The sequence below is a fragment of the Temnothorax curvispinosus genome, unplaced genomic scaffold (assembly GCF_003070985.1).
Source record: "Temnothorax curvispinosus isolate PA1 unplaced genomic scaffold, ASM307098v1 QBEX01018442.1, whole genome shotgun sequence".
Lineage (NCBI taxonomy): Eukaryota > Metazoa > Arthropoda > Insecta > Hymenoptera > Formicidae > Temnothorax > Temnothorax curvispinosus.
In genome coordinates, this window is record NW_020228222.1 from 249,431 (window position 1) to 259,151 (window position 9,721).

A 9,721-nucleotide genomic window follows, 5' to 3' on the forward strand; every position below is an offset into this window, starting at 1 on the left:
GCGGCGATCACTCGTGCGAGACCGGCGTCGTCCAGTCTGCTCCGCTCGGCTCGGCTTCGAGCCGAGTGTATACGCGTGACGCAATTCGCTTATAGGCATCGGCGAAGTTACGCGCTCGCTCGCGCCGCGCGATCGCCTCCGGCGAATCACGTAGGACTCGGCTCTCGACGTATCGGGAGAAACAACGCGCAGCCGTTTGCCATTCCGACGAGAAGCGCTCCTGCGACTTCCGCCACGACAGCTGCGGATAATTGCCTCTAGTCGATTTCACCCGTATACGTAGCTGTCACTGTAATTAACTCCGTAAACTTGGCCAAATCCTTCAATTATTTCTTTTTCTTCGGGCTCCGTCACTTTTATCTCGGATGCTGCACGGAATATCCTTTTAACTTTTCGATATCACAGCGTATTCTTCGCGTGTTCCTCGATATTAACATTTTCCGAATTTCATATTTTAATCTCTATTTATTCTTATACGCGTTATGCTCTTCCTTTTCCTTTGCCCATGTCTACCAATGCATGTTAATTTTAATCTTGGTTTAACTCTTCATCTTTTTCTAGTTCTAAAAGTTAGAAAAAGATAAAAAGTAAGTTAAACCGAGATCAAAATTAATTTAATTGGTATAAATAGACATAATAGTCTGCTATAATTACGATTCTATCCAAATTTACGTTTTAATGCCTTCCGCTTTTCCCTTCCCTTTCCGCGGCATTTTATTCCGCAAATTCTAGTCTCGCAAGACGACGAGGAGCAAGGAGTAACAGGGATCACCGATCTCGGAGGATTGCCGCTCCGCATTACGCGACTCGTCTCGTTTGGCGTATCCTGTATCGGGTACCCCGTTAACGACGCGGCGTAAGTAAAGCGGCATTCGGCCGGTATTCGTTAGGGTATACACAGATACATAGCTATACGCGAGTTGCGCAAGAGATTTGCGCGCGATCGGCGATAGCCTGACTCAGAGCGCTGAAATGCGACGCGGGTGTTCCGCCGGTTCCGTACGTAGTATATGACCAACAGGACGATCGTTTCGCAATGCTTTTCGATCGGTGGACTTTGCCACAGCCACACTCGCGCACTCGGCGCGCGGCCCCTGCCGTTTCGGGAAAGGAGAGGGATATCGCGCAAGATAATCATGCGACACTTTTCTTTTCTTCTGCTCCAATCCTCTCGGATTGGCTCTCGATGCGTCAGAAAAGTGCAATCGCAACCGCTTGTCTGCGACTGATTGATATTAGGTAGATACAACACTTGCGTATGACTATTTGCCAGGGAATTTCCGGACGGGGAAAAGGGAGGGAGAAATAATACAATTGCATTCTTATCTTATACGCAACGATGATTCGACAATTTTGATTTCGATCTCTCGATTCAGGCGGTGCGGTGCTCCCTCGAATCGGAGTTACCCATACGATTGTTTCCATCAATCAAATGCATGCTTTTATCATGCGTTTGTCGTTTATCACGCTTTATACCGTGCGTCAATGCGCGGAAATCAAAGGCTAATCGCAATCGACGGGCACTTGCTCCTTTGTTTCGTTTTCTCTTTCGAGAATGTGCGAGAGGTATCTCGGCGATATTGCATCATTATCGATGCGAGGCAAAATACTTATCTTTATATTTATCGCGTGTGTTACTGCTACTTACAGAATAAGAAAATATAATTTTAAAGAATACACGTTTTCTTTTAAATTACGATAAATGTTATTTACAAAATTGCGTCTTAATTTCTCGCGTCCGTTGAATAAACAATACGCAAACGAATCTGTCGGCAAAGAGAGAAATACTACCATTTTATCGAGAAATTTTGTCGAGCCGGGGAAATTTAAACTTAAAGCTTGAAGCCCGAGGAACGAGCGTGAAGTCTTCGGGTATAAATGACACTGCTTAGCAACCCTCGGCAAGGTAATTCGATATACAGCGTGTGCAAGTGACGGCAGGGGTCGCGTAAAAATCGCTTATAACCCGCGCCTAATTAGTGGCACCGCGCGCAGTACTTCGCTCCTCGGCGCGGTAAGGGTCAGATACATATTCGCCCAAGCTTTCTTTTCTCTACTATTCGCTCGTATCGGGGTACCGTTATCTTAATTAACGCTGTATCTCACACACACACACACACACATACAAAAGCGTTTCTTTAGCCGGGCATTAATTCTCAGAATCGGCGTGCCTGCGCCGCTCGCCTCTTCCCCGCCGCTGTCGTAGTAGCGCGCGAGACATCAGCGATAACTGCGTCCGAGCGCGGTATGATTAGATGCGATTTATGAATTTGCTAGGAGAAAGACAGTGGGAAATTTCTTGCGTCGCGAGCGCACGGATCTCGGGGATAAATCGCACCTGCAATATGAGAATGACGGAACGAGAAATGTCGAATAATTTAAGCATCGGAGGAAGTTGGCTCTATACCAGTAGAAATAAAATTTCATGTATATCAAGATTTTGTCTTGTATAAAATAGAATTATAACTTTATAGTGTTATAGCAAACGGCAAAATTAAATTTAACTGCATATTGAAATTTTGAAAGAAAGTATAACATTTTTAATACACAACCGTGCAACTTTTTTTAATTTCAAAATAACCTCGAGGCGTATTAAATATTCTTCACAAAATTTGCAACAAACTGTTTTTTTCATGTAATTATGTCAAGGTACTTTAATGTTGCGTTTACATCTTCTCGAGATTCGTCGTCGCGCTGTTATACCTCCTCGCAAAAATCTCTCGTTTTTTCAGCCGCGTTCTAACAGGATTCGTCATTCCTCCGTCTCTTTCCTCTTTTTGTACTTATATCTTTTTTTCGCGAGAGAAGTACCTGCATTATTCCTACTGGCGGGTATCATTACCTACCTACTTCGTAGGATATTCGTGAATAGACATTAGCGTGGGCAAACCCGCAATTAGCTTTATCAAAAGCAACTGGACGCGAGTAGGTGGATTCGTGGAAAGCAATTACATGTTAATGGCTCGCTTCGCATGGCAACCCAGCTTCGTCTCGCAATCAGCCCGCGCCGAATTAGCATTTGGCCCCTTATACGTTTTCGTTGGTGACCTATGTCGGTGCCGGTCCCGACCGCCTCTCTAGCTGGGTCGTCAAGCGTGTCTTCTTGAAAATTAACTCGAAGCCGCCGGGAGACCGGCACGGAAGCGACGGAACGCTTACTCGGTTGACACAATTCCATGACGATCCCATCGCACGTGGAGAAGAACATCTTTTTTCTTTAAATCCTTAAAAGGCACAACACGAAACAGGCGGATATCATTATTAAAAGAATGTTAACCCTAGAATTACGCGCACTACACGTTGAGTCTTTCAAATCTAGTCAAATATTTTTATACAATTTTGATAAAAATGCATATTTTTAGATAAATTCTTTTTGACAGAATAGCAAAATAACACATTAAAATACACTATAAAAGATCTACGTTAAAAGTTAAAAATTATATTGGCAGAATCAATATAAAGCAAAATTCATTAAGCAGTATATGGACAATATCGAGTACAATTTCCAATATGGAAAACATCGCTCTGCGCCATTTTGAGGAGAATATTTTGGCAGACGATCGTGTATCTTACTTCTTCGTTGAAAAATTTTCTTCGACCCAAGCTGCATCCCTGTATTGTATTGGTCTCTTGCTATAACGCGTATCTGGCATCGCTGCATTGTTACGGATTTGTTAAATCCGGCTGGCTGAATCTCTCGAAGGCTGAATTCTCATTGGCGAAAAGGAATAGACGTTTAAAGATCCAGGTAGGACACCGGAGAAACGCAGGTACCTAGCTCAGCTAGGTGTATGGCTGCTTTTATAAGGCGTGGAAATTTACTTCGCGACTTAACGTATTTTTCGAAAAAAAGAATTGTTGAAGGCATCACCCCGAAGAATACTTACAGAGTTTTCCTCGACCTTGGGTCGAATAGATGGGGAGAGGGTGACAGGTGACGAGAGACGACCGTACCTTATTAGGACTTTAAGTTCGGTAGCTACTGTGGACCATATGTCATTTTCAAATTCCTGCTGGTCTGAATAAATTTTTAACGGATTGCTTAGCCGTAGGGGTTTAACAGACGACACATAATTATACGTTGTTGTGTCTACACTAATGTCAGATTTCTTGAAATCGTATATCATGTTCGCTATGCGAGAAAATCAATGCAAAAAATAGATATTTAACAAAAAAAAACTCGTTTATCATCATTATACAACGTTCGAAAATAATTATTGGGATTATTTCTTCGCGTGACTGTCCTTCACAGATGTGTTCCCGTCAACACACACGGTAATTATTTTATATATTTTACGATGTATTTTTTATTAAAACTTGATAATTCGAACGAAATAGTCAGGTATAGCCAGTTTTTATAGGACCTTTATGGCCAGTTTCTCGACATCGCTCAATTTGTACGTTCAACTCTTTTCACCCAGCCAATAATCCAGCTCTTTCCGCTCGTGCGTTTCATGATATATGGCATACATAAAGATACGATGCAAATGCCCGATCGAACGATGGTATTATCGACGAGCGTTATCGCGACACCGGGTTCTGTCGCGGGCTCGGGAATAACGGATTAATCAAAGTCAGACATTCGTCGATGTCGAAATGACGATAACCCGTTCGTCCCGCGCCAAATCGCTTTCGTGGAAAATCGAGGTGCATGTACTTTCGCGTGCGAACGCGCGAAATCAGCTGCGTCACTCGCGTTGTCGAAATCACGGCGCATCGCCTTTTCTATCCGTTTCATGGACACCGCCGAGGTTTTTAACCTCCGCATTCGTCACGTTCTGCGGTTTCGCTATACTTCACCGATGTTGCATCATACGCAGGATGTCTCGGTATTATTGATATCAATTTCAATGATATGGATTTCCTTACAAATTAAATGCCTGGCGTGCAAGATTCAAACGTATAATTTTATCGACTTCGGTATCGACATACGTGTTTTAATTTAGCCTTACAGATCGTACATAATCCGAATTAAAATCAACGCTTATTAAAATAAAAATTCAGCATTTTTCTAAATTATTTTTTACATTTTGCCGAGTTCAAGAGTAGAATTACTACAGTGCAAGAAATCATCTTTCAATTTTTGCATATTTAACTACTAATTATTTTTTGCTAAAATTCGGCTTAAAATTCTGTTAAATGCATGAATGGAAAGGACAAGATCTTTTTTATATCGTAAATGTGCTTACGAAAGGCCAAGTGGATATGGTAATTACACACGAATCGAAACCCGACACGGAAAGTGCCGCCGCTATATGAATTAAGCAATGGAAACTAATTGCCGTTGGAACATATAATCGTGTCATAAGTACGATTGCATTAAATCTCGTACACCGCGGCGATTAAATACAATTTATGACAATACGCACCGCACGACATGCGTAAGCTCGCTCTTACATTGTGTAACGCCGCTCTCCAATGTCTGCGTGTGGAGAATTGCATCGGACGAGGACGATGCATCGCGAGCTATCGGGATTAAATGTATTTACCGCGCGCAGATAATTCCCGATCTTGAGCCTTATCGCGCACCACCGCCGCATGACTATTGACCCTGCTTAACATTGATTGATTTCAACACACGCGTCCCAGCGCGGCGCGATCGAAAAGAATTACGCGTTATCTCCTCGCTCGGCTATTTATAATGTTTTTAATGCGCGTGCGGAATGGAAAATCTATTACGCGTTTTGTACGAGCGATTAGGATTGCGCTAAACAGGGTCAGCGAAAAATCGCGATCGTGCCTGCGTATATCTCGAGTGAGTGAATTATGTTTCCTGATATACGATCGAATTTACGCGAGAGATCCGCAATAAAAACGTACAATTTCCATAAAAATACTCTAATCTGAAGTCTGAGTGATAGCGCTAGCTTGCTTGAAGCTTCCAGTTGTTTCTACATTAGTAATCTGAGAAAGTTAGAAATCTTTGATATTCCACGACTTCGAGTAGACTTCTTAAAGTCTTCGAGTACACTTTGCATATCTTAAAGTTCTATATCTTAACACTAAAACTTCTTGTTCTGAGTGTATCAATTAAAAGTCGGGCAAGTTTTCCGGTAACATTTGTCGCTTCTTTCATTACGCTTTTTAAAACTAAACAAAATCAAAGCCAGATCTCCGATATACGCGCATCAGCTGCGAATTTTGCGAAAGGCTGAGAGAAGCACACGAGGCATCGGTAACGATGTCGGTCAGTAATGAGATATTTTTCTAGCGGACGGTTATCACGGTGAGGAGGCGAGGCTGAACTGCTGCGGGACTATAGGACAGTATCGGCGGTGCACTTCTCGTAAACATCGGCCCGGCGTTCAACATCGGCGTTTAGTATTCTCAAGTTGCAGTTAGCATCCGGTTAAAGCGGCGGCGAGACCGCACCCATCGGGCCGGACGATACTTTTTTCCGTTAGCGAGAAGAGAGAGGGAGAGAGAGGAGAGAGCCCGGTGAGACCGTTTCCTTTTTGCTTCGCCTCGATTCGGCGGGGACCTAACGTTTGGGGCCTTGGGTGGATCGAAGCCGTCGCCGCCGCCGACCTATATCGCTTTTATGTTGGCTCTTGAAATACGAACACCGCCGCCGAATCCTAGACGTCTCGCCATTCTCCTCGATCGCACCGATCCTCTCTCGGCGCGATCCCGGGTCTCGTTACCTGTCTACCGATCTAAACCGTGCGATTCCGGGAAACCGACGCGCGGAAAGAGTATTGATCCTCTATTGATCCTCTATATACCATCTTCTATTGATGTAGATACGTAAGCGTCGCACGGCACTTTTGTGGCGGAAAATTTACGCCTCGTGTAAAATGGAAATAAAAAAAGATATATTTTCGACAGAAAATATGATGAACGAGAGAATACGAAGTAGATATAAGATCGACACGTTTCGTTGACTAAACGTTAAAGATCTTATTTTTAAGCTCGTAGAAACTAATGGACTAATCAATTCCTGAAACCTGACGGTTCAGTCTTGAAAATAATAACGCTCGTTTCGCAGAAATGGTCTATTTCGCTGAACTGACCTATATTCAAGGGTTAACCTTGACAGAGTGACGTAAAATAAAAGGAAAAAGAAACGGAGTTCTCTGGTCAGGTGAGAACGACGTATTCGCAAACGTAAACGGCTTGTCGCTCTGCCAGAAATTAAGAGATCCAAGCCCGTGTTCCAAGACCGTGAAAAAGGAACGCGTCGAGGCGAGCGGAGGCGAGGGAATCGTCATTTCTGAAACGTCGCGTCGGAGGATGCGGTTTTATTTGATAGCATGGGAACTCCGGTTCACGGGCTGATCACGTTGCGCAAGGCTTCCTCGTCGAAAGCGGTCTCGGGCTCGCGAGCGTGAAAGACGGCACGCAGACGAGACGCCGCTCGTCGCGCGTCCGCCGTTTTCGCCGAAAGAGTTTCGTTAGGCCCGGCAGTATATATGGTTTATATTTGTATGACTTTCAGAGCGTGCGCCTCTCTTGACGTGTTTGCACAAAATAAAGAATTTGGACGGCGCGGGCATCCGTCTCGCTCGCGTGTGCGAGAGAGTCGTCTCATCCCGACCCCCCCGTTCCGTGTTGGCGTGGCTACTAAAAATACATTGTAGGCAAAACGATCGGCAAGCGCACACACACACACACACACACCCCGCGCCTTTTGCCGTACTGCATTTATAGATCGGAGCGTTTACTGGAAAAAAATCGCGACTTCTATGAAGGGCGGTGTGACCGTCGTGAAAATCGCGGAATCGAGCTTAAAAAAGCTCTCAATAATTCCAGCTCTCGCGAAATTACGCGAATTGATATTATAAAAATTGCTGCAGATTTGAATAACGCGCGCATCTTACTATTTTATTTACAAAGAACATTTGTTGCCTCTTGATGACAGCTAGATAGATTGAAATGAGATTAATGGGACTGATAAACACTTGTGAATTTTTGCAAATTTTATTAACAATTAAATGTGATATATCCTCGAAAGAAAATTTAATCTACTACTGCTAGATTTGGCTTATTTTTCCTCGCGATCTAGGCTGGATTCGGGGAGCGCGCTATTAGCGCTATTTGCTTGTTCTATCCTTGTTTTACACCTGATGAGCGATAAAGACAGAATGATGCAATAGCGCTAATAGCGCGCTCTTCGAATGCAGCCCTAAAGACATATTCAATAAGGATTAGAATGGACTTTAATTCTTTCGAGACGCGAAATTACCGCAAGAATCCAGCTGTCTGAACATAAGGCTTCCGTGATATTATCATTTCTATAGAACACGTGTAACGCGTGTGAAATAAATTCAACATATCATTATTGCATTTTCATTTGAATAGACAAATGGTCTCGATTGCTGTTTTCGCGTGGAATAATTACTGAAAAAGTGTCCCCAGCTGGAATGAAACGCGCAGAAAACGCTCGGCCAGGCTAATGCGGCTCCGGAGAATTTCTATGAGAATGGAAAATGTGATTCGAATACTATTATGCAACTCCCCTAGGCACGGCGCGGCGCGCCGAACATTATGTTCGAGGAAACAAGAGTACCCCGGGGCTGGCTGGCACTAAACCTGTTTACGCGTAAAGTCTACCACACTCGCCATTTTTTCCTTTACGACGCCGTATCCGTGCACTTTAATACGCGAAACAGGAAGAAATCATTTTTTACAGTCGCACGATCACTCGGATGCGCACTATGATAAACCAAACAATGTGCGCAAACAGTGATAAGGAATGGCCAATGCGCAGATCGCTCATTTAATAAATTATTCTCTTTAAACAGAAGAGATGCATAATATCTCGCATTAAACAAAATTTTTAAATTACTTTGCATTTATACGACAGTTATCCGCGCGCGATCTTGAGAACTGTGAAATTTTATTAAACTTGATTACCTTGCGAGTTTTACTTAAAAAAATTTGACATTTAATATATATTTATTCGCACTTTTGCCGAGAGATCGACTCTCGGGCCGATAAAAATGTAGGAGTTCGAAAGAAGAATTGATTCAAAGAAGAAAGCGTTGTTTAAGACGTTATTCGGAGGTCGCTTTGAAGCCGCGGAGGTTAAATTAACGGTTTACGATTCAAATTTCTCCTCCGCGGCATACACACGCCTTCCTCAAGATATATTATCCGGCATACGTAAGGACGCATTCAAAAGCCCGTCATATGAGAAAGTGCACGCCGCGCGCTGATCGTAATCTCTTAATTTCGCATGTTTTTACGCCCCCGCAGGCGCTGCATCCGAGTATCCAAACCGGTATAACGCGATATTCGCGGTCGCGCCGGGTTGCGCGCGGCCAGGATTAAACTAATCGCGGGAAGACGCAAGGACACCGACTATCAGGTCACTCGCTTTCATCTGCGCCTACTCCCCGAGAGTATTCCTGCCCTTATCTTATCTATATAACGTTTGAGCTTTAAATAAACCAAACTAAAGAGGGCCCGGATTTTATTTTCTATCCGCGGCCTCCGACTCGTCGCTGCTAACACAAACACCCGGAGACTCGAGTCCTCATTTTAACCCGAGAACAATTCTTGCGAGTTTACAACGCGAGATTTTTAATTTTTATCTGCATTTTTTATACACAGTAAGATTGCGATACAATCATTTTTTTTTTTAAATATAATTAAATCCATCCTCTGCTATCCCGTTGTAAGATAATCATCCCGTAAGGGCTCTCCCTTAGTTCAAGTTAAAATCTCGAGGCCCAACCAGAAAAAAAAAATAATAGCGCAACGCGTGAGGGGCGAGAAG